The 25,255-nt window shown below is 45.3% G+C and overlaps 1 protein-coding gene across 2 annotated transcripts in view; it reads right to left on the minus strand.

Annotated features, from left to right (window-relative positions):
* AHDC1 (AT-hook DNA binding motif containing 1) overlaps nucleotides 1-25,255 on the minus strand; it is a 185,637-nt gene that overhangs the window by 152,572 nt on the left and 7,810 nt on the right. The window lies entirely within an intron of this gene.

A 25,255-nucleotide genomic window follows, 5' to 3' on the forward strand; every position in this document is an offset into this window, starting at 1 on the left:
ACTGTATGGGCTGCATTTCTAACACACCCCTATCATGTGACAAATGATTCATACCTGGAAGGAGCCCATACAGGCTAGCATCTATAGAGGCCAGACAGACAGGGGCGGGAATAGACAGCAAAACCTGACCCACATATTAGCTATTCAGCAGCTGCTGCCAATCAAAAAGCTGTACATTTCTGTAACTTTACTTGTCTGTATTTCAAAGACTAGACATCCAATCTGACAACTAAAAGGTATGTATACATCAGCATGATAGCGCCAGTATAGCAATGGCTTTAGTTTATATATGAAAATCCTGGTGGTTGGTCCTCTAAGTGGTTGGGATTTCATATTGTAGCTATATTCTAATGGAGATAAAAGTGCTCCCACGTCCCCCGCCGATCAGTGCAGGTCCTAACCATTAGACACCCACAAATCATCAATTCTGAGGAATGGAGTGGTGCTTTATGTGTAAGTCGTCTGCTCCCTGTATTATTCTCACCTGCCCCATCTTCATCTTTATCAGCATCGCTTCCATTGGTCTCCTCTGATTTGCGACCTGCCAGTACCTCCAGTGTCTCATGGAACATGCCAGAGGTCACAACATAATACAAGTCTATGAGAGCCTCGTTCTGGCTCTCAGAGATGCATTTGCAGCTTGTGACACAATTTCTGACTTCCGACCAGTCACATGATGGCGCCGCATGACCCAAGCACTGCTGAAAAAGCATGAAAACGGTGGATGGTGAAGACAGGGGGCAGGGGATTTAGATTTAAAGTGCCACTCCAACACTAAACAAAAACGCTGTATTGGTGCTTTAACACTAGAACTACTGGACTCGTGACACCTATATAGAAATACAAAATGACTACCTCTGTAGTTCTAGTGTTAAAAGTTACAGGAATCTCTTTCTAGCAGTTGTTACGAAGCCCCCACGAAAGACAAATCTGCTCAACAAGGGAAGCGCTATTTTATTTTGTCATTTTTCAGTTTTACTTTATACTTTAAAGCCATTTTTTGACTGGGAAATTTTGTTTTTTTCCTCTTGGAAAAAAATTTAAGTTGTGAAATTGTTTTTACGATGTTCAACATAAAAACCAGGCCTTAAAAGTAAAAAAAAACCCCAAACCAGGGTGGCTCAGTGGTTAGCACTACAGTCTTGCAGCGCTGGAGTCCTGGTTCAAATCCCACCGTGGACAACATCTACAAGGAGTTTGTATGTTCTCCCCGTGTGTGGGTTTTCTCCAGTTTCCTCCCACACTCCAAAGACTAAAGGGGGCTTTTACACGCTACGATATCGTTAATGTTTTATCGTCGGGGTCACGTTGTTAGTGACGCACATCCGGCGTCATTAACGACATCGCAGCGTGTGATACTTACCAGCGACCTTAAGCGACCTCAAAAATGGTGAAAATCGTTCACCATGGAGAGGTCGTCCCAAAACCAAAAATCGGTAATGGTTGATTATCGATGTGGTTCGTCGCTCCTGCGGCAGCACACATCACTGTGTGTGACACCGCAGGAGCGAGAAAAATCTCCTTACCTGCCGCCAGCCGCAATGCGGAAGGAAGGAGGTGGGCGGGATGTTACGTCCCGCTCATCTACGCCCCTCCGCTTTGATTGGCCGACCGCTTAGTGACGTCGCGGTGACGCCGAACGTCCCTCCCCCTTGAGGGAGGGATTGTTCGGCAGTCACAGCGACGACGACGAGCAGGTAAGTGTGTGGGACGCTGCCGTAGCGATAATGTTCGCTACGGCAGCGAACACACGATATGGCACACACGACGGGGGCGGGTGCTTACACGCTCGATATCGCTAGCAATTGCTAGAGATGTCGTAGCGTGTAAAGCCCGCTTTAGGCTATGTGCCCACAGCACAATGAACCCGCGTATATATCCACAGGAATGCCCGCAGGTTTCCCGCAGTAGCTCCCTGAAATCCGCAGCTACACATTGCTGCGGGATTCCAGCGAAATAGCTGCGGTAAACCTGCGGACATTCGTGCAACTTATTTGCGGAAGTCCCGCCCTCTATATCCATAGTGGAGAGGCGGGATTTCCGCAGGTATTTCCACAGGAATAATTGACATGCAGTTACGCGCGGCTGCGGGAAATCCGCAGCATATTCCGCAGCCACACACACCGCAGCATGGACACAGACACTCCCCATGTCTCATAGGATAACATGGTGAGTGTCTGTATTTGCAAAAACCTGCAGATTTATCTAGAAAATCAAGATAAATTCCGCAGGTTTTCCGCGGCAAATTCCGTGGGTACATAGTGCTGTGGGCACATAGCCTAGCTGTGTGGCCACAATCAGTATTTGCGTTTTGGATGTGGCATGCTTCAGCTGCTTCCAAAACGCTGTGTTGTACAGTACAAGCATAGTGGATGGATTTGTAGAAATCCCGTGCCCACTATGCTTGTTTTTTCCGCAGCAAACACTGACCTGCGGAGCGTCTTTCCAGACCGCAACATGTCAATTGTTTGCTGTGGAATCACATGCATCCAACGTATGGAGAACACAAGCAGGAGCCCGCAGCGCACGGAACCCTGATCGTGGGTACTGACAGCTGCGGTCTCCTGCGGAGGAGACTCGCAGGTCAGGACCCGCTGCGTCCAGAATGCAGTGAGTCCTGATTGTGGGGAATTTAGATTGTGAGCCCCAATGGTGACAGTGTTACTGATGTATGTAAAGCGCTACAGAATATGTGGGCGCTCTATAAAAATAAAGATTATGAACAAAAAAAAAAATGTCGTCTTTTCAGAAACCCCATATTTTTTTCCTTAATAAACTTGTGTGAGGACTTTTTTTTGTGTGCGCTGAGTTTACATACAACAATTTGATCTCTTTTTATTGCATTTTTTTTGTAAGTGTAGAAACTGAAAAAAAAAAAAAACAAAATTCTTTCCAGCATTTAACATATGGCTAAAATAAATTAATATCTTGATTAATGCTTGCTTAAATCCAACACCCCAGTACTGTAGTATTGCAGTAAACCGTGAAATCACTGTTCCATGAAGCTCGGCCTGTGACTAAGCTTCACAGGAGGACTAAGATCACTGTTATGTGGAGCTCTAAGGCTATGTGCCCACGGGGACAGTGTCCTGCGGTTATATCCGCAAGACATTCCACAGGTGCTCCCAGAAATCCGCAACAGAACTTTCTCTGTTTCAATGCTGCGGATATACAGCCGAATGTCGTGGGGATATGGTGCGGACATTCTGCATTGAGGATACAGTACCATGGCTTCGGCACTGCATCCTCAATGCAGAACAAGTGCTGCAGTGATCAGGGTGCTCATACTTACCTCCATCACGCAGCACCTCGCTTTCCGGCGGCCGGGTCACTGCCAGCGTCTGGTCTGGTGCACTGTGCTGGAGGTGGGCGGGCCTGAACTAGCTCCGGCTGCCACATGACCGGAGCTCGTGCAGGCCCCGCCCACCTCTTCCTTCCTGTACCTGGCTGGATCCACCGCGCTGCTGTACACCGGACGGAGAAAGTGACTCTGGTCTCTATCAAGGCAAGTAAGTATATGGGACCCTGCGGAGAAATCCGCAACAATAATTGACATGCTGCAGATTTTTCCGCACGATTTCCGCTGCGGAAAAATCCGCAACGTGGGCACAGCATTTCCCAAATGCCATAGAAATGGCTGGGAAGTAGCTGAGCTGCAGATTTCTGGAAAATTCGCGGCTTTTCCGCGAGAAATCCGCGGCAAAATCCGCGCATTTTCCGCAGCGTGGGCACATAGCCTAAGCAGGCCCCCAGCTACCATGACAAACCATCAATTCCATATGATCGCATCGTGAGGAGCCAATGGAAGTCAGGACACAAGATCACGGGCAATAAAATGACACTTTAATGCCACCAGCTCTGGATGATGCTATTACAGGCAGATGCTGCCTACGTAAAAGAGCAGGCATGGGCTCAGCTCCAAAGTATGCTCCATACACCCCTCTGGCCACAAAGATATACACATATACATATATACATATTATATATATATATATATATACATATATATAATTATTATATATATATACACACACACATACATATATACACACACACATACATATATACACACACACATACATATATACACATATACACACACATTTTATGTATCAGGGACAAACAAGCACCAAAAATGTGCTTGTTTGCTGATCTGCAGTTGTTTAATGGCCTGATTACATGGGCAGACCACTATTCAGGTGCATACTGAATAACTAGATTATTCAGCACCCATATCCTCCAATTGTTTTTGGCAGCGCAGATCCTGTTTACACAAAGATGTGCTGCTGCGATTGATGATCTTTTGTGCAGTCCACAAGATCATTTCACCCAACGATCAGCAGCCTGTTTAGACTGCATGATTATCAATAATTGTCTAGTGTAAAAGGGGCTTCACTTCCAGATCTGTAATAATATCAGCATGCTACATTAGACAAAAGTCTATAATTCCTTATAGTGTCGCCATACTATGTACATGAGGAAACAAATCTTTCATAACTCTATAGTAAAATACTGAACGGAAACCATGAAATTGCAAATGGTTATTATTCGGAAAGACAGGAAAGCTAGTAGTAAAGGAGTAATATCCTAACTTCTCATTTTTAGGAATGGCTATATAAATGTGTTACGTCCATTATGATAAAACAGAAGAAAAGGAAAAGTATATCGCCAAACTAGCTTCCATCAATAATACTAGTGAGAACTGGCTTTCCAAACCTCTTTGGTTCAAAACAAAATATGGATCAGATTTATATAAACATATTTGTTTTGGCATTACTGCGCTAATAGATTGCACATCACTAAGCAACTTGGGGTTAAGGGACAATGGCGCTGATGGGGATGGTGTGGGGGTTACACTGAATTCCTTCCCAGCTGCAGGCCTGGCTACTCTTCCCCCTCCTATCTCACACACCTGGCAGGACACAGCTAGGCTTCACAATGCCGCTCTCAGCTCACAGGAGCAGCATTGTGTGGGACCTGACATGGAAAGGAGGAGGGGGAGGAAGAAGACACAGTGGGACCTGTGTCAAATCCACTGACAACCAATATATCCCACAAAGACTATCTGAATGTGAGAAGACATCACAAGACTAAGCTCTTCTGGACATCACATGTTATGCTAGAACAGGAAAAACACAAACATTAGCTATAGATAAACTATAGATCAGAGCAAAATCAAATATGTCATACATATATATAGCTACTGTTGACCGACCAAGCAATGCTCAGGAAGTGGTGAGGAGGTCTGGGTATAAGGAGAAGGTATTCTGTCAAAAACGACTGCAGCAGAGTGTGCAGACTCACAAAGCGGTTTTATTCCTCCCTTCCTGGCACTATTTACAGGGTGGGAATTCCAAATAAACACTTCCTCCCTGAAGACTTTGCCCCAAGGGGGATAAAAAGCCACATGGTAACCATCTGCTTAACTGCATACTTACTTGTGCTCAGCAACTATTCACAACCAGCCTGGGATAGCACTGAATGTAATGCTGTGCCATTTAGGTGAAAACTAAAGCAAGCAGTGACTGACAGAGGTGACCGTACCGGATAAGGTGGTACATGGCACATACAGGCAATGAAGTTTAAAGGAAAAGGGGGTGGGCGCAGAGGAGGAGGGAGCCAGCTGAAAAAGGAAAGGGGTGGCAGAGTGCATACAACCAGGACAGGCGGACAGGGTAGAAGTGATGCAGTGATAAAGGAAGCAATGGTGTCCCTAAAGGCCCCGTCACACTAAGCAACATCGCTAGCAACATCGCTGGTAACGAACAACTTTTGTGACGTTGCTAGCGATGTTGCTGTGTGTGACATCCAGCAACAACCTGGCCCCTGCTGTGAGGTCGTTGGTTGTTGCTGAATGTCCTGGGCCATTTTTTAGTTGTTGCTGTCCTGCTGTGAAGCACAGATCGCTGTGTGTGACAGCGAGACAGCAACAACTAATGTGCAGTGAGCAGGAGCCGGCTTCTGTGGAGGCTGGTAACTAATGTAAACATCGGGTAACCAAGAAGCCCTGTCCTTGGTTACCCGATATTTACCTTTGATACCAGACTCCTCCGCTCTCACTGCCTGTGCTGCCGGCTCCTGCTCTGTGCACAGATAGCTGCAGCACACATCAGGCAATTAACCCGATGTGTGCTGTAACTAGGAGAGCAAGGAGCCAGCACTAAGCAGTGTGCGCTGCTCCCTGCTCTGTGCACATTTAGCTGCAGCACACATCGGGTTAATTAACCTGATGTGTGCTGTAACTAGGAGACTGGGGGCTGGTCACTGGTTGCTGGTGAGCTCACCAGCAACTCGTGTAGCCACGCTCCAGCGATCCCTGCCAGGTCAGGTTGCTGGTGGGATCGCTGGAGCGTCGCAGTGTGACAGCTCACCAGCAACCTCCTAGCAACTTACCAGCGATCCCTATCGTTGTTGGGATCGCTGGTAAGTTGCTTAGTGTGACTGGACCTTAAGGCACTCAGCAAGTAAACATGAGCCAACAGACAGAAAACAGAAAAGAACCGTTAAATGAATAAGAAAAGCATACACTAGACAAGAAATTCAGAAACTGGAGGAAAAAAACGCATCATAGAGCAAGCACAGGAGAGAAAAGCTGAGTGCAATGAAATCAGAATGAAAAAAGTGCAGAGAGCGCACAAAAAGGGAAAAGAGCAAGAAAAGCAAAATGAAGCGAGGGAGACAGCAAAGGGGAGAGGACAGAGCAAAACGAAGGAGAGGGGTGGGAGTGAGGGGAAAAAGTGCAGATGCCACAGAGTGGAGAGGAAAGAAAAAAAGCTTTAGAGAACGAAGCCAACGAGTGTGAACAGCAGAAAGGAGACAGAGGGGAGAGAGCTGGCGATGCAAGCAGAGAGAATGAGCGTGAAAAGCATGCAAGAATAAAATAGCTCAGCAAAGGTGTGGGAGACATGGCCAGAGAGAAGAGGAGGAGGAGGAGGGGGTGGAAAAGTAGGGGAAATCAGGAAGCACACAAGTCAGGAAAGTGCACACTGATGGGGTACCGATTAGTAAGGAAAAGAGGTAGGAAAAAACAATCAAGCTGTAAGGGATGAATTAAAAAGGCAGAAGCAGGGGAGGGAGGGAGGCACAGAAAGAGGAGTTAGAGAGGCAGCAGTTAGCAGCAGGCAGGGGACCTGGCAGTGCCAGCCCTCAGCATGTAACACAGAGCACAGATGGGGGGAGAGAGAGGAGAGGAGAGAGGAATAGCATGTTGTTCAATCTCCTTTCAGCGTCCAAATCCTACTCCCCCCTCCTCCTCCTCCTCTCCTCACTCTCTCGCTCCCTCTCTCCCTCTCTCCCCGGCTGCAGGGCTGGAATTTTCCACTGGTTTTTTGCACATCCCTCAGCCTCCAGGAATGCGGCTGGCTACTTCTCCCTCCATGCACAACCAGGGGAGAGGAGGCCAGGACACCAGCGGCTGTAGGGGGTGGAGGAGAGGAGGTGGTAGGACACAGCTGGCCAGCCCCCTAGAAGGGAGGCTCTGACTGTGCAACACATGTGCTCTCCTCAACCAACCCCCATAAATAGCCTCATAGCATGCAGGCACAAATGACTTGGGACCTGAGTAACGTCATAGTCAAGTTGCACAGCCAGGTCTGTCTTATTTTATAAGACGATACCAAGTACAGTCAATAAGGGACAGAAATCCCTAAATCTGAAGCTACAGACCATAGATATCCGAGATAACCAATATACTGTATACACCGCATACCATTATTCCAATGCGACCAGCGGTACAGGTCATTAAACCTAAGTTGTCATATACCCCATTTCAATAAGGCTACTTTCACACATCCGGTTTTTGCTCTACGGCACAATACGGCGCTCTGCAGAAAAACCGCAACCGTTTTTTTTTTGCCGCCGGCTGCGGTTTTTTTTGCATAGACTTACATTAGTGCCGGATTGTGCCGCATGGGCTTGTGTTCGGTCCGGTTTTTTGCCGCATGCGACAGATTTAGCCGATGCCGCGGCCGGATGGAATGTTGTCTGCAACGTTTTTTGCTACGGCAAAAAAAACGCATTGCGCCGCATCCAGCCGCTGCGGCGCATTTTCAATGCATGCCTATGGACGCCGGATGCGGCGCGATGCGGAAAAAACGCATCCAGCCGCCGCATGCGGTTTCTTCCACTGCGCATGCTTAGTAGCGTGCCGCAACCAGAAAAAAACGGACCGGCCTCATGTAAAAACGTATGCACAGGATGTGGTGTTTTCGCCGCATCCGTTGCATAGGTTTCACAGCCGGATTGAGCCGCACAGCTCAAACCGGATGTGTGAAAGTAGCCTAAGTGATTATGCTTTGCCTTTAGGATAGGAGACCACGAAAGCCCTCACCTGTGTATGCATAGTGTCGCAGTTCTAGTGTAACGCCAGCAGAAGATGGAATCAGAGCAGATACAAGGGAAGACTGACAATTTCTACAGTCTGAAAATCAAATGTGCCAAAATCCCATTTTGGGCTGGCCTAAAGACCAAAGAAAAGGACATCTACAGCTGCTGTAGCATAGATCTGCTATACAATTGGAACTAATTTCTATATTTTGAGAACTGCTAAAAAATTGCGGCCTAACCCTCTACTGGCTATCCCTGCCCACGTAATCTTACATTTCATAATAGCAAAAACATTTGATAAATAATTGTGCAAATATGGCTTGTTGCTATGATCATATTACTTAGCAACATGAAAAAGCAATGGCTGCACAATCAAACAGGAAAACCCCACAACACGGCAGAATATATATTACTTATCAGAATGTTACTACAAAAGAGTGCATTGTGGGAGCTCATGAGACACCACACATCTGAGAGGCAATAACACTAGTCACTTTCCAAAGGCTACACGCAGTATGGATATCGAGAGAGAATAGAATATGAGAAGAGCCTTTTCAACCAACAGTACTGCAGCCATATTTTACAGCCCAAAAGTGGGTCTCCTGGCCCAAACTAATGACTTTAGGCATAATGAGGCTGTAAGTTTAGGAGACCAGTGGTTGGACCAAGCATGGCTTTAGAGGCATAATGAGGCTGTAAGTTTAGGAGACCAGTGGTTGGACCAAGCATGGCTTTAGAGGCATAATGAGGCTGTAAGTTTAGGAGACCAGTGGTTGGACCAAGCATGGCTTTAGAGGCATAATGAGGCTGTAAGTTTAGGAGACCAGTGGTTGGACCAAGCATGGCTTTAGAGGCATAATGAGGCTGTAAGTTTAGGAGACCAGTGGTTGGACCAAGCATGGCTTTAGAGGCATAATGAGGCTGTAAGTTTAAGAGACCAGTGGTTGGACCAAGCATGGCTTTAGAGGCATAATGAGGCTGTAAGTTTAGGAGACCAGTGGTTGGACCAAGCATGGCTTTAGAGGCATAATGAGGCTGTAAGTTTAGGAGACCAGTGGTTGGACCAAGCATGGCTTTAGAGGCATAATGAGGCTGTAAGTTTAGGAGACCAGTGGTTGGACCAAGCATGGCTTTAGAGGCATAATGAGGCTGTAAGTTTAGGAGACCAGTGGTTGGACCAAGCATGGCTTTAGAGGCATAATGAGGCTGTAAGTTTAGGAGACCAGTGGTTGGACCAAGCATGGCTTTAGAGGCATAATGAGGCTGTAAGTTTAGGAGACCAGTGGTTGGACCAAGCATGGCTTTAGAGGCATAATGGAGGATATTAGTTTTGGAGACCAGTGGTTGGACAGAGTATGGCTTTATAGGCCTTATGAGACTGTTAGTTTAGGGGATCAGTGGTTGGACTGAGCATGGCTTTTGAGGCATATTAAGGATGTTAGTTTAGGGGACCAGTGGTTGGACCGAGCATGGCTTTAGAGCAGGGGTCTCAAACACGCGGCCTGTCAGGCTGCTTCGAGCGGCCCCAGGCCCGTGCCCCTGGTCACTATCGCGGCCGGTGCAGGGGCCGCAGCCACTGTCTGCACTTTGTTAGATGAGTGTTTTGCCGGCGTGCTTTCTCAGAGGCAAGGACTGTGCACGCGCAGCGCCGGCAAAACAACCATCTGATCTGACATAAATCGCTGCCAGTGGCTGCGGCCCCTGCACCGGCCGCGATAGTCACCGGGGCACGGCCTGCAGACAGCAAGAAGCAGAGATGAGGAGCCGAGGGAACGTGGGACAGGTGAGAAGAATGGTGTTTGTTTATTTTTTGTGTATGTGAAGGACGGCACATTAACCCCTTAGCGACCTATGACGTACTGGGTACATCATGGCTCCCTGGTACTTAAGGATCCATGACATACCCAGTACGTCATGGCTAAATCGCGGCCCCGGTGGATGCGATCGCCGTTTGCATTGCAAATAGCAAATACCTTAGATTCGGGGAGGAGGGGACCTCAGGAGGGGTGGTGTCTCCTCCCCGAACCTACGGAGGCTGTGATTGGCTGTGCGGCGTTCGTCAGCCAATCACAGCCACTGTAATGTTTCAGCAATTGAAAATGGCTTTAACATTAAAATTCAGCCCTGATCAGTGCAGCTGTAGCACCGATCATTGGCTGGAGCTGGGTGACCTCAGTTTCACCCGCCCCCAGCTCTGATTGGAGAGACCGGCCTTGTGACCGATCTGTCCAATCACTGTGGATCTGGGGCCAGAGACCGCCCCCTCAGCTTCACTCAGGAATCTGTGGGTGGAAGCCGAGAGCGATCGGTAAATTATAGCGCCCCCTTTCACCCTCCGCCACTGCCCCCCCCACCTCATTACTACAGGATGGGGACATGTCTATAGGATGGGGACAAGGTGGGCACATGTCTATAGGATGGGGACAAGGTGGGCACATGTCTATAGGATGGGGACAAGGTGGGCACATGTCTATAGGATGGGGACAAGGTGGGCACATGTCTATAGGATGGGGACAAGGTGGGCACATGTCTATAGGATGGGGACAAGGTGGGCACATGTCTATAGGATGGGGACAAGGTGGGCACATGTCTATAGGATGGGGACAAGGTGGGCACATGTCTATAGGATGGGGACAAGGTGGGCACATGTCTATAGGATGGGGACAAGGTGGGCACATGTCTATAGGATGGGGACAAGGTGGGCACATGTCTATAGGATGGGGACAAGGTGGGCACATGTCTATAGGATGGGGACAAGGTGGGCACATGTCTATAGGATGGGGACAAGGTGGGCACATGTCTATAGGATGGGGACAAGGTGGGCACATGTCTATAGGATGGGGACAAGGTGGGCACATGTCTATAGGATGGGGACAAGGTGGGCACATGTCTATAGGATGGGGACAAGGTGGGCACATGTCTATAGGATGGGGACAAGGTGGGCACATGTCTATAGGATGGGGACAAGGTGGGCACATGTCTATAGGATGGGGACAAGGTGGGCACATGTCTATAGGATGGGGACAAGGTGGGCACATGTCTATAGGATGGGGACAAGGTGGGCACATGTCTATAGGATGGGGACAAGGTGGGCACATGTCTATAGGATGGGGACAAGGTGGGCACATGTCTATAGGATGGGGACAAGGTGGGCACATGTCTATAGGATGGGGACAAGGTGGGCACATGTCTATAGGATGGGGACAAGGTGGGCACATGTCTATAGGATGGGGACAAGGTGGGCACATGTCTATAGGATGGGGACAAGGTGGGCACATGTCTATAGGATGGGGACAAGGTGGGCACATGTCTATAGGATGGGGACAAGGTGGGCACATGTCTATAGGATGGGGACAAGGTGGGCACATGTCTATAGGATGGGGACAAGGTGGGCACATGTCTATAGGATGGGGACAAGGTGGGCACATGTCTATAGGATGGGGACAAGGTGGGCACATGTCTATAGGATGGGGACAAGGTGGGCACATGTCTATAGGATGGGGACAAGGTGGGCACATGTCTATAGGATGGGGACAAGGTGGGCACATGTCTATAGGATGGGGACAAGGTGGGCACATGTCTATAGGATGGGGACAAGGTGGGCACATGTCTATAGGATGGGGACAAGGTGGGCACATGTCTATAGGATGGGGACAAGGTGGGCACATGTCTATAGGATGGGGACAAGGTGGGCACATGTCTATAGGATGGGGACAAGGTGGGCACATGTCTATAGGATGGGGACAAGGTGGGCACATGTCTATAGGATGGGGACAAGGTGGGCACATGTCTATAGGATGGGGACAAGGTGGGCACATGTCTATAGGATGGGGACAAGGTGGGCACATGTCTATAGGATGGGGACAAGGTGGGCACATGTCTATAGGATGGGGACAAGGTGGGCACATGTCTATAGGATGGGGACAAGGTGGGCACATGTCTATAGGATGGGGACAAGGTGGGCACATGTCTATAGGATGGGGACAAGGTGGGCACATGACTAGGATGGGGACATTACTAAAAGATGGGGACATTACAAGGATGGGCATAATACTATTGGATGGGGACATTACTATAGAATAGGGACAAGGCTGGGGTCATTACTATAGGATGGGGAACATTATTAAAAGATGTTGGCCAAAATTTCTATATAGTGATAATTGTAATACTATTAGTTACAAGAAAGGGATAAAATGTACAAAAAACAAAATACAAAATAAGGCATGACTTTAACATCAATTTTTTTTTTTTTTTAGATTTAACCAAAGAATGTGCACATTTGTTATAATAAACAAGTGAAAAATGTTGAAAATCAGTGATCCCAAGGTGTGTAAAAAAAAAATATATATGGTACCAATAAAAATGTCACTTTGTCCTGCAAAGAATGCGGCCCCCCCAAATTATTTTTTTCCTCTGTGCGGCCCATACACCCAGCCGAGTTTGAGACCCCTGCTTTATAGGCATAAAGAGGCTGTTAGTTTAGGAGACCAGTGGTCAGCCCGAACTAATGGCTTTAGAGGCATAATAAGGCTATGTGCGCACGTTGCGTACTAGCCCTGCAGAAATTTCTGCAGCGATCTGAAGAGCACACGTGCGCTTCAAATCGCTGCAGAAAATGTCCGTAGAGAAAGAAAAAAAAGCCGATTCCATGCGCTCTGCCTGCAGCTCCTGCCATAGACAGAGCAGGAGCTGCCGGCAAAGCGCACGGAAGAAGTGACATGTCACTTCTTAGAAGGCAGCGCTTCGGGCAGCAGCCGAAGCGCTGCGCTCTAAAACGCCACGTGCGCACGGCCCCTGCACAATCTCCATAGACTGTGCAGGGGACGCAGGACGCATGCAGTTACGCTGCGCTACAAAGCGCAGCGTAACTGTATGTATTTACGCAACGTGCGCACATAGCCTAAGGCTGTTAGTTTAGGAGACCAGTGGTCGGTCTAAACATGGACCTTAACATTCAACTGCTAAATGGTCATGTAAATAAAACCCAAGTCAGTTAACTGAAGGCTATGTTCACATCACATTTTACAACATACTGGTGATTCTGCCAACTGCTGCACAAACCCTAAATGCCAGATTTATGCATCTATATGCTGCAAAGTTGCACTTACTACAGTTCAATTATAGGGCTTCCATGTTGAAGAACCAGATACAGTGTTGTATAACAGAAGGCCCCAGTATTGAAACACAGTAGACTCCCAAACATACAGCATGTCAGGTCAACGGGTGTCTGTGGCAACCATCGATGCATGTGCAGAGTGCATTCCAAAGGCAAAAACTAACTAAAAGACTCTTAGGTAGCTTTAAATTGTGAAATGTTGCAAATGCCAGAAGATAAGGTCTTGTGCAGAGTTCTCAGCTTGTAAAAGCACCAGTATATGCAACAGAAGCACGCTATGATATATTGTGTCCTTTCAGACTTGCAAAGCACACTCCCACTAGCAGACATCCAGACTGCCCTTTCCATTTAGCCATTACAGTATTGAAAATTAAAAAAGGAGTGACCTGACTGGTCGCTAGACCAGGAAGGGGCCCAGGATCCCCTACATAAGTGTCAGGATCAGTCCCCCCCCCACCCCACCGTAATAGTGAGTTACCAGCACATTTTTTTTTTGCTTCAAAATTTATTTTTCTTATTTTACTCCTATAAAAACTAGGTACATCTAAGGCTCTGTGCCCACGTGTGCGTATTACATGCAGTTACGCTGCGATCTGCACCGCAGCGTAACTGCATGTGTCCGGCGTCCCCTGCACAATCTATGAAGATTGTGCACAATCCATGCCCACGTGGCGTTTTAGAACGCAGCAATTTGCATGCTGCCAAATCGCTGCGTTCTAAAAATCAACATGTCACTTCTTTCGTGCGCTTTGCATACTGTCTCCATTCTGTCTATAGGGAGAGGCAGCATCCAGAGCGCACGAATTCTGCAGTCACCAAAGTTTCAGAACAGAGTTTTTCAGCTGCGCTCTGAAGCGAACATGCAGTGACAAAACGCTGCGGTGCAGAGCGCACACACGTGGGCACAAAGCCTTAGGCTATGTGCGCACGTTGCGTAAATACATGCAGTTACGCTGCGCTTTGTAGCGCAGCGTAACTGCATGCGTCCTGCGTCCCCTGCACAGTCTATGGAGATTGTGCAGGGGCCGTGCGCACGTGGCGTTTTAGAGCCAACGTGGCGTTTTAGAGTTCTGCCGAAGCGCTGCGTTCTAAGAAGTGACATGTCACTTCTTCCGTGCGCTTTGCCGGCAGCTCCTGCTCTGTCTATGGGAGGAGCTGCAGGCAGAACGCATGAAATCGGCTTTTTTTTTCACTACGGACATTTCTGCAGCGATTTAAAGCGCACTTGTGCTCTTCAGATCGCTGCAGAAATTTCTGCAGTGACTGTACGCAACGTGCGCACATAGCCTTATAGTCCAAAAACCCTAATCTACAGTGTGTAAACATGACCTTTCACAGACTCAGACATGTGTTTTCTTATTTTATACTAAATGACGGCTGTAGATACCATAGAAATAACAATGAGTAAAGATTTTCTTACTATACAAAAAAGGTGCAAATTGAAGCTAAGATTTTGATTTTCGGAGAATAGCGTTCTATTTCATCATGTATTTGTCACTCGTTCAATAAGCACCAGACTAACTGCATTGGAAAGTGTTGAAAACATGGACATTTCTGCAGTTTTATGTGGTCAACACAGTTTGCCAAAGTTTTTGTTAATGTGATCTAATAAGCCCATATCTCACTACAACTCTTCCCCTTCTACATGCTAAAGAACAAAGATGCATTAATGAATGTAAATAATGCTGAAATGTTCTTTAAATTGATAAAAGAATCAGCCATTCATACGCGACAATCAGACGTACTATAAGTAATTGTAATAACTATAAGCGTTCGATCTAAGTGCTAAACAATCAATTATGACATGAACACTATTGCTCATCACCACTGATCGCTCTTCTATGGTCAGACTGCTATATGAAGAAGTGTGGAATATTTCCAGTTATACAGACTTTCATATTTTTTTCATTTGAAGTTCCATCAATCTGATATCAACAAGCTATTCTAAGGCCTCATTCAGAAGTCAGTTTTAATGTATGTATTCCATACGATTATCATGGGTAGAAAATGTAGCATACCCATTGTAGTCAATAGTTTAGTTTACAAGTTTGTGATTTAGTGCAGACTGCGTTTGGAAAAGTGTCATGGAGACATGTTTATTTTTCATCCAATTCACAGATCAAAATCAACCAAACAAGTCTACAGAACTGAAAACTGCAGACGGCATCCATGTGATGACAGTTTTTAACACTGGGTTAAAATGGGATAGCATTTCATTGAAGAATGCTGTGGTAGCCATGCTGGGTAAATGTGCCTTTATTTTGGAATACATTACCAATGGTATCAACAGCAAAGCATCCGCAGGCCATCACACACCCTCATCCATGTTTCATGATGGTTACCACACATGTAGAAGCCAGTCGCTCACCTTTTCTGCAGCTCACAAATACATGGCAGTTTGGACCAAAAATATCACTAGTAAATGTGTTTGCCACTTCATGTCTGTGCAACATTTATGGGCGATTAGCTGAAGTGCTGTCAATTTGCAGTTTCTGATGCTGGTAACTTAGATGAACCTATCCTCTGCACAAGGGTATTTCTGGTCTTCCTTTCCAGGGAGTGTCTCATGAGAGCCAGTTTCATCATAGCAATTGATGGTTGTCATGGCTATACTTGAGGATATCTTGAAGATGCTAGCCATATTCTGGATTGCCTGGCCTTCATGGCCTAAAGAACAGCAATGTTGGACGGGCATTTCTCTTTGGTTGAGCGGTTCTTGACATTCTGTGCTAACAGTTGTGGAATAGGGTTCATCATTGTATGAAACTGTCAAACACTTTCTGAAAGTGGGTGATTCTACAAATGAAATCTTGACAAGGCATACCTGCTCACTGGAAGCAATTCCAGGTGACTACCTTATGCGAGAATGCCAAGGATATGTAAAGCAGTCATCAAAGTAAAAGAGAAATTCTTTGAGGAATAAAAGTTTTAACACGTTCTGGTTTGTTTCACAAGTGCTTCATTACTCCGTTTAAAGTTTTTCTCCTTTGTGGTTTTGCGACTTTCAGTCTGAATCTACAATGTACACATTCCAGTAAGAATAAAGAAAAGCAGTGTATGAATAGGTGAATACTGTACGTTCTGTACCAACACTCGCAGTTCGCCTGATTGGATTGTTTATGCCAGACATTAAATCACTGTTGTCGGTAGAAAACTTTTTGGAAAGACTAATCATAATAAATGGTTCTTTCTGGTCAGTAAATGTATTAGGATTCACCAAGCTGCCGTCAATCAGAATGCAATATGTACTTTATCAGGGTTCCATCATTTGCCTGATGGAGTGGTCGTCATGCTACTGATCATATGTCATTTACATATTGTGGTCATGTACCAATCTACTTTCCTCAATATTTTTTTTGTTGTTTTTTTTTATAAAAAGTGGAAAGAAAAACAAAAAGCAAAACACATACATGGCGGTCAGGCGACAACCACTCCAACAGGCAAACAATAAGCAATCCTAATGGCGTATCTCTCTGAATCCTGGCATGTGCAATATGTAGTAAAAGTGGCTGCATACATTCATGCACTGTCCGAAAAAACTATGGAAGGATCCATCTGTCTCCAAATCATTTGAATTAGCCCATGTGAAAGGCCACGTGAATATAGTCAATCCTGCACTCATTTATGGGCTTTGTATTTTAAAGCGTCTAAATTTCCGGAGCACAAACCACTGTACACTCATTAAAGGGAACCCGTCAGGTCCAATATTTACCCAGAACCACAAGCAGTTCTGGGTGCATATTGCTAATCCCTGCCTAACCGTCCCTGTATACACTAGCATAAAATAAAATCTTTAGAAATACTTTTTCTAAATATCCCTTTATCTTATGCTAATGAGTGCAGGAACTAGTCCCAAGGGTGCTATATGCCGTGACTATTTCACCCTCTTAGCATGGTAGTACACCCATAGGGGCGTACTAACATTCTGTTCAATGCAGCATCACCAGCAGTGCAGTGCGTACCTGTGTTCACTGTGACCACTTTTCTGAATGCCAGGCACTACCGGTCATATGCACTAGTCCTCTCTGAAGCCAGGATGCATACACCCAGCTTCATACTGCGCATGACCGTAAGTGCCCGACATTCAGAAGCGTGAACACAGGACCGCTGGTAATGCTGAACTGATTAACATGTTAGTACATTCCTGTGGGCATGCTAACATAAAAAGATTGCGGACTAGTCGGGGGATATAAACGCCCTTGGGACTAGTCCCCGTGCTCATTAGCATAAGATAAAAGATCTTTAGAAAACCTTTTTCTATAGATCTCTATCTATGTTAGTGTATACAGGGACGGTTAGGCAGGGATTAGAAATATGCAACCAGAACTGCTCGTGGTTCTGGGTATATATTGCACCTGACAGGTTTCTTTAAAGCTCTGTGCACATCTGTGTTGAAGGCTCCATTAGTAGCCTTTGTAGCTAATATATAAAAAAATTTGCACTATAGTCAATGGAAAGTCCTGAAATCTCCATGATGAATCCATGATTTCACTATATCCATGTGAGCACAAAAATAACCAATGCATATATGCACAGACCCTTTGTGCAAACATTGGGCTCAGCAGAGGCCCGTGATTCCCTGCAGTGATGTAGTTGTGACGTCATGCAGACCATGAACAATCTCAGGCAATACCCTGACAAGTAATGGAGAGGTGGGGGCATTTAGGACTTGACTCCTATTCCATTAAAATATTACAATACCATACACTTCCTAAATAAAGACAAACGTATGCCCTCTGCATTGTCTGCATAGACGGAGCAGGCTCCAGAGCAGAGCCGCCAGCATACCTGGCATATGCCAACTGTGTAACACAGCCGGCATGTAATTGCTTGGAAAAAACAAAACGCACAGCAACGTGTGAACACAGTGCCCCCCTTTCCCGCATCCCCCTCCAAAAAAAATACAAACCCAAGCAAGATAAACAAGGTGTGTACTGAACTCCAGTACAACATATTGTAGGGTAAGATAGGATAAGAATACTGATGTCAGGAACATGCACTATTGCTGTACAGCTCAGTATTAAGGAAAGATATTGCGTTGGAGCACTTAATGCTTTATGTACAGAGGAGATTCAGCGACTGGCGCCTTAAAAAAGTATTTAAATTCTGTTTGATTTGCAGGATTTCTGTAAGTTCGGCTGTTTCCATAGAAACATAATGCTGTACAGAAGCCTCATACAGCCATAGACAAATGTGTTTGTAAGACTTCACAGTCCCTTGCATTGCCTTCTGGAACATAATGCATTGTTGAGACAATATTCAATCCTTGACCGAAGCCAATTTCTCAAAGTCTCAATGGGTTTTACACCTGTAAGACCTTCATATAAGGGCAGGTGTTAGTGCAATACTGCAGCATAATCCAGAAAATAATTAGGTTGGTGCATATTACACATCTACTATATTACGGTATGCACATGACACACCCCACTAGCAGGATGTAATCCAAAATCCCTTTTGACAAAGAAAGCAAAATTCATCAATGCAGCTTACTTTATCTATTGTTGCCCAGAGAACCAAGTCCTAAATACACACACAAAATACATACATTACAAAAATCCAGCCTATGGTCCTGTGCAACAGAACCTGCCAGGTGCAGTAAGAAAGGCAGTGAAAGCCCATAGGAAGCAACAAAAATGCTTTGCCACTATAAGGTTATTTTCACAAGTAAAACATGTTTTACATACACGTATTCCTGAAGCAAATGTATATGGACTTTTACCAGTACCATTCAGATGAAAGGGATCCTTTGAGAAATGTATGCAATAAGTCTGCCAAAAAAACAAAAACGTGCTCCTGCCACAAAGACTCCACAGAAAGGTAGCACAAGATCATTAATAAACGTGCCACTGTCCACTGCCCACCGTAGAAGGCTACTCCAGGACTAAGATTGAAGTCCCATTTGTAGGATAGGTCATCCACTGGCAGATTGGCAGGGCATCAATACCAATACATGCATCGATCAGCTGTTTGCAGTTTCAGCGGTACCCAGATGAACTAACTGGCAGCACCATGCCACAGAAGTGAATTGCCAACCAAGAGGTTATTCTTTGTAGATCTCAGTTGTGGCTCATAAAGGAGAGTCCCTATATGGGGACCCCCAATGACATTTGGTGATATCACAACCACGTGTGCTGTAGTCGTGGCACCACTACTGCAGGAGGCAGAGGCATCACTATTAGAACATGCAGCTATATTGCCAGTCTGGGAACTATACAATTGGTTCCCAAGGTAGCAAAAGCTACCATCTATGATCCCGTGATTAGGGGAACATTCGCCTCACTGTGTAGGTATGTTGCTGATCTAGAATTTGGTAACGTGCCCTATGCAGTTAGCTAGCCTTAGCCATTTATAGACTGCACGGATTTCAACCTAGGTTACAGTAGGTGGATGCTTGGTGTAACATAGCCCTTTTTTTGTTCTCCTTGCTGAAGTCTGGAAAGATATAATGAAAAATGACAGATAGCTTTACTTTTATCTAACTCATTGCACACTAAATGTTAACATACACATTAGAAAAATGTTGGCCAAACCCAGTTTGGTCTAAACTACCATCTAACATATGGTTGTGTCCATACTTTCTTCTGATGTTAGGGTAGAAGACTGCTGGATGTGCTTTTTTTCAACATGAACTTCTTGTTGTCATATGACAAACTATGCTTCAGAGGTTTCTGATCACTGCCCTCTCCCCATGAGAAAGATGAGTGCACATAGCTGAGCTAAGCGTGTGCACACAGGAGTCAGGAGATAAAGCTGTTGACTATCAGCGGTGGATGAAATAGGAAGCAAGAGAGCTCTGTGGATCTGATGCAAAAAAAAGCTAGCAAAAAAGTACTGTACAATACATTACAATTTATGCGCCCAAATTTCTCTGGATGTAGGATTTAAAAGGAATCTATTAAAAAACCTTGCCGTTTTCACACTAGTAACTTGGGCTTTTTAATACTTTAACTTCCTCTTTCAGGAAAAATGTACATTAGCCACAATGAAAAGACTGTGACCCCATCTTTTGTATTGAAACATCTAAAGTGTGCGTGCAAAGGTCACTGAGAAGGGAGCAGGGTCAGCTGAGACATTGCCAATTGTGATTGGTGGATTCTGTGCTATCCGCTGTGTACAGACACATTGATGGTCATTGTAATCCTGCTTCTCATGCTAAGCAGCTTTGCTTAAAAAAAAAAAAAAAAAAAAAGACATTCCAAATTTTCTTTTACAGAACGCCATATACGCAAAAAGTTCCCTTAAACAATAGGCAATTTTATGAGGATAGCTTCCCTTTACCATAAACATGGTCAGCTGCCTTCTTTGGACACCAATACACCGCGATGTTCTTTGCTATGGAAAATGTGAAATCCACATCTGCTTGGATACAGAATAGTAGACCACTTCTAGATCACATTAAATTGTGTTAAAAGCAGCAGCCAAGTTGTGAGCAGTCTGTACAGATGAGTCACAACACGACTGCCGGCTTTAGTTTGGGCTTGCCACTCTGAATCAGAAACCACCAGAGAAAATGAATACATCACCAGAATATAGACCAGAGCCCATCTCAGCTAAGGATAGCACGCTTCACCAGCATAAAGAGAATCGGACATCAGGACTTTATACCTTAAACTAATGGCAAGTATGTGAAGGTGCTTCAGTGCTGAATAAATGCTCCTTTCGTGTACAGTTTAGAGAAATTCATAGTTGAAATTGTATGTGACTCAGCCACAAGAGTATTGGGAGGGTGGGGGTCTCACTGCACTTACAGCTCCCCTATGTGTAGGCCACTCATGCTACACAGACCCGTCAGTCAGAGGGTGGGGAATAGGACGCCCCCCCATCAGCTGCACTTGTGGCTCATTACCATACAATTTCAACTATGGATTTCTAACCAGCAAAAAGGATTTGTACAAGAAAGGCAAGGACTTAATCAGCAGTAAGCGCCTCTAGTTTGCCATTAGTTTGGGGTAGAAAATCCTGATGACAGGTTGTCTTTCAACTTAAGACATTCAAACTAACGAAATTGGGGTTATCCTAACACAACCTGTACAGCAATCTATGACCCATGGATAGATTTTTTTTTTTAGATTACATCTTATTTTTATAACTTCTAAGAAGATATTAGAGAGTATTCACAATTATTTGTGTGTGCATGATAGTGTAATGAACTTATACAGAATGCAAAAGCTCCTCCATCAAATCATCTGCATCCCATCAGTAGCCACTGTAGTCTAGTATGGTGTTAGGTCTGTGGCCCAGGCGAAAACTCCTACTGCTACTGCTGGGGGCCAATTTTCCCCTGATGCTTTTTTAAACAGGGAGTTGGTTATTACCATATTACCATCGCATGAAAAAATTGATATTTAATTAAGAAGTGGCAGATCTTTTCACAGGGTTACACTTTGTGAAGTCTTGTCATAGGGCCCCATAGTACTTTTCTCCATGGTACTGGTGAGATATGGACACATCCTTCTTATATCATTTCTTTTGCAATACCATTACAGAAGATAAATAAGTGCTGTGGCCTACGCTTTCTATAAAATAAAGGAATAAGGACATCTATGGCCCAAAGGAGACCTAAAAGACACTAGAGACACTTGTCAGATAAACATAGGCCTATGGTTTACAGAACGACTGTAAACACAGCCTATATACTCATGTTTAAGGCTCATACTGCCATGAAGTGTATGCAAAGCTGAGAAGTGTCTAGTATTCTTATACCCTCTAAATTAATGCAACAGGTTACAGACTACAAACAGGTAGTGGCAGCATTCAGGGAGGAAGTAATGAAGGCAAATCTTAAAATCCTTTATCTCAGACATTTATAGTTGTTAATTGGATTTCACTTTCCTAATCCAGGCACCCCTGAAAATTGCTTATAATTACTTCCTCGTTCCAATAGGCTGAAACCCCTCCACCCCCTGGTATATAACCACTTTTAATCTACCTGTCAACTCCCCCTTTCCTCTGTCCTTCTACTATCTCTCCTGTTCCAATGTATCCCCCATACCTCCTCCTTCTGCAAGCCTTCTGCCTTATTCAGGAATATCAGCCCTGTCTCTCTCCTCCCCCTCTCCTTTGGGATGCGGCCTACTCTCTGATGCCTGCTGTCTGTCAGGTCCTTGCCACATATTTTCCGCTGACCCCCAACCGCTTCTTGCTGCAGCAGTTTGGGAGGGAGGGGTAGAGAGAGCGCCAGCACAGGCTCCAGGGCACGAGGGGGAGGAGGTGGGGAGAAATCCGACAGGGCTCTACCATCGATCTGATAACTGAGCTTAAGCTGGCACCTCTCCCTTCCTGTGCTGATAACACACAAAAAGTGGTAGAAGTATCCATAGGAGGAGGTTCTGCATGACGCTGATGTGAGCACAATGCACTTCTACTTGCATGCTTCTCATTTCCAGGACAATGATAGGCAGAGGCTACTGATGAGTACCTGCATCTTGTGTATAAAGGTATATAGCACTGTACTGCTTGCATCATTCCAGCAAGTAACATGGCTGCTATGTGGCAACTATGAATTCCAAACTCCTTCGGTATACACCCAATGATAGAACATATCCAGCTTCCCGATTGTCTCTTACACACAAGGAAAGGCTTGAGTGACGAGTAATGTAGTGGTGGAAGAAAATCCATTTGAAAGATCCATTCTTTAGTATAAAAACTCAGAATACAAAAAACAAAATCCTAAAGAAATCATTTTGCACTGTGTTCTATGATGGCTGCACATGACGTCCCCTTCACACCTGTTAAAGGGGGAGGAGAAAAGCCAAGAGAGGTCCTACGTCTTATACCGGACGATCAGAACGGCACATCCAAAATCAGCAGGATCGGAGTTTTTAGCCATTACTTCAATGGAAAAGATCTCACATTTAAGGCTATGTCCGCATGCTGCAGAAAATTTGTTAACTAAACTGCACCTTGAGCCAAAGAGCGCAGCAAAAAATACACATGCATTTTTTTATTCATTTTTTCAGTTTAGTGAAATCAATGGCTGGAAGGGGTAAAAAAAAACACAGGACAAAAACGCAAAGAATTGACATGTTGCAGATTTTTTGTGCACCAAAAACTGCAAAGAAGAAAAAAACATGTGCACAGCATTTCTGAATTCTCAGACTTTGCTGGGGGAAGGAAAGACAAGTAGTTTTGGGCAACAAAACGCAGCATGCGCACACAGCCTAAGGGTATGTGCCCATGATCAGGACTCGCTGCGTCCTGGACACAGAGGGGCCGCGAGTCTCCGCCACAGGAAACCACAGCTGCTCGTGCCCATGATCAGGGTTCAGTGCGCTGCGGTCTCCTGCTTGTGTTCTCCCTATGGGGGACGCATGCGATTCCTCAGCAAACAATTGACATGCTGCGGTCTGGAAAGCCGGTCCGCAGGTCAGTGTTTGCTGTGGAAAAAACAAGCATAGTGGGCACAAGATTTCTAGAAATACATCCACTGTGCGTGTACTGTACACCGCAATGCTTTGGACGCAGCTGAAGCATGCCACATCCAAAATGCCGCAAACACTGATCGTTGGCACGCAGCCTAATAGTTTTTCTATAGTACTAGGAATGTTCGGTTTTATTCAATTATGCAATTTTTTAGCCAACAAATGGCTGGATAGCCCTATCTCTTCCTATTACTTGAATACCGCAGACTGGGTTTCATATTCTGGTTATCTAGCATTGTAAATCCACACAAATCTGTCAGACAATCATGTGATGCTATTAATGACATTATCAAAAGCTACAGGGTCATTCTGACAAATGCAGAACAAGCCGCTACAGGACTGTGTGTGGTCGCTCACAAGGTGATCGGGACGAAGAGGGTTTTGTCATTTCGCTATTTGCCACCTAGCATGTCAGACAAATGGCTTTAAAAATTGTTGACTGAATAGTTTACAAAAAGATAGGGCCCTATACTGGCAAGAGATCTTATATTAATGTCAGTCTTCTGATTTAGTGGCCTCTACTTCTAGCAGAGAGGAAGCACTCAGTAGAAACATATCTGGTAAAAGGTAATGCTTTTTTGCCAAATTATCGGCTAGTCAATGATCTTTCAAAAATGTTCAAATTTGCAATTTACCTCTTCTCAAAAGTTAAGAACGGAGGAATATTTCATTTTATTCTTTAATGTACACTGTCTAGGATAGCAGCCATCACAGCAATTTAGCAGGGGCAGCTGAGCATGTGCAGATCTTTCAAGCCATTTTTAATTCATCTTGTAAGCTCTGATCTGCAGGTGCCATTATCCTATGCTATTCATGGTGGTTGTGACCCTTCACAACCACATTAGGTGAGTGTATTTATCTATATATACTAACCTGTTACTTATCGGGTAAAACCCTATCAGCGCTTCTGTTTTCTAGCACTATCACCTCTAAAGATGAAAGGGAAGCAAAACCCTGTAAACAGTTCAGAGTGCCTCATTACGATAGTCAGAAACATTAAACGGGATCAAAATTATTTTTAATTTACTCAAAATTAACAACTATGTTCTCAGTAAAATTGTTACCACGCACAGTCCCTAAACCACAACTCAGGCTACTTTCACACCTCCGGTTTTTGCTATGCGGCACAATCCGGCACTTTGCAGGAAAATCGCAACCGGTTTTTTATGCTGCCGGTTGCGATTTTCCTGCATAGACTTTAATTAGTGCCGCATTGTGCCGCATGGCCTTGCGTTCCGTCCGTTTTTTTGCCGCATGCGGCAGATTTAGCCGATGCGGCGGCCGGATGGAACGTTGCCTGGCACGTTTTTCGTGCGGCAAAAAAAAAAACGCATCGCGCCGCATTCGGCCGATGCGGCGCATTTTTCAATGCATGCCTATGGCGGGCGGATGC

Source organism: Anomaloglossus baeobatrachus, chromosome 2, assembly GCF_048569485.1.
Source record: "Anomaloglossus baeobatrachus isolate aAnoBae1 chromosome 2, aAnoBae1.hap1, whole genome shotgun sequence".
NCBI classification, from domain to species: Eukaryota; Metazoa; Chordata; class Amphibia; order Anura; family Aromobatidae; genus Anomaloglossus; species Anomaloglossus baeobatrachus.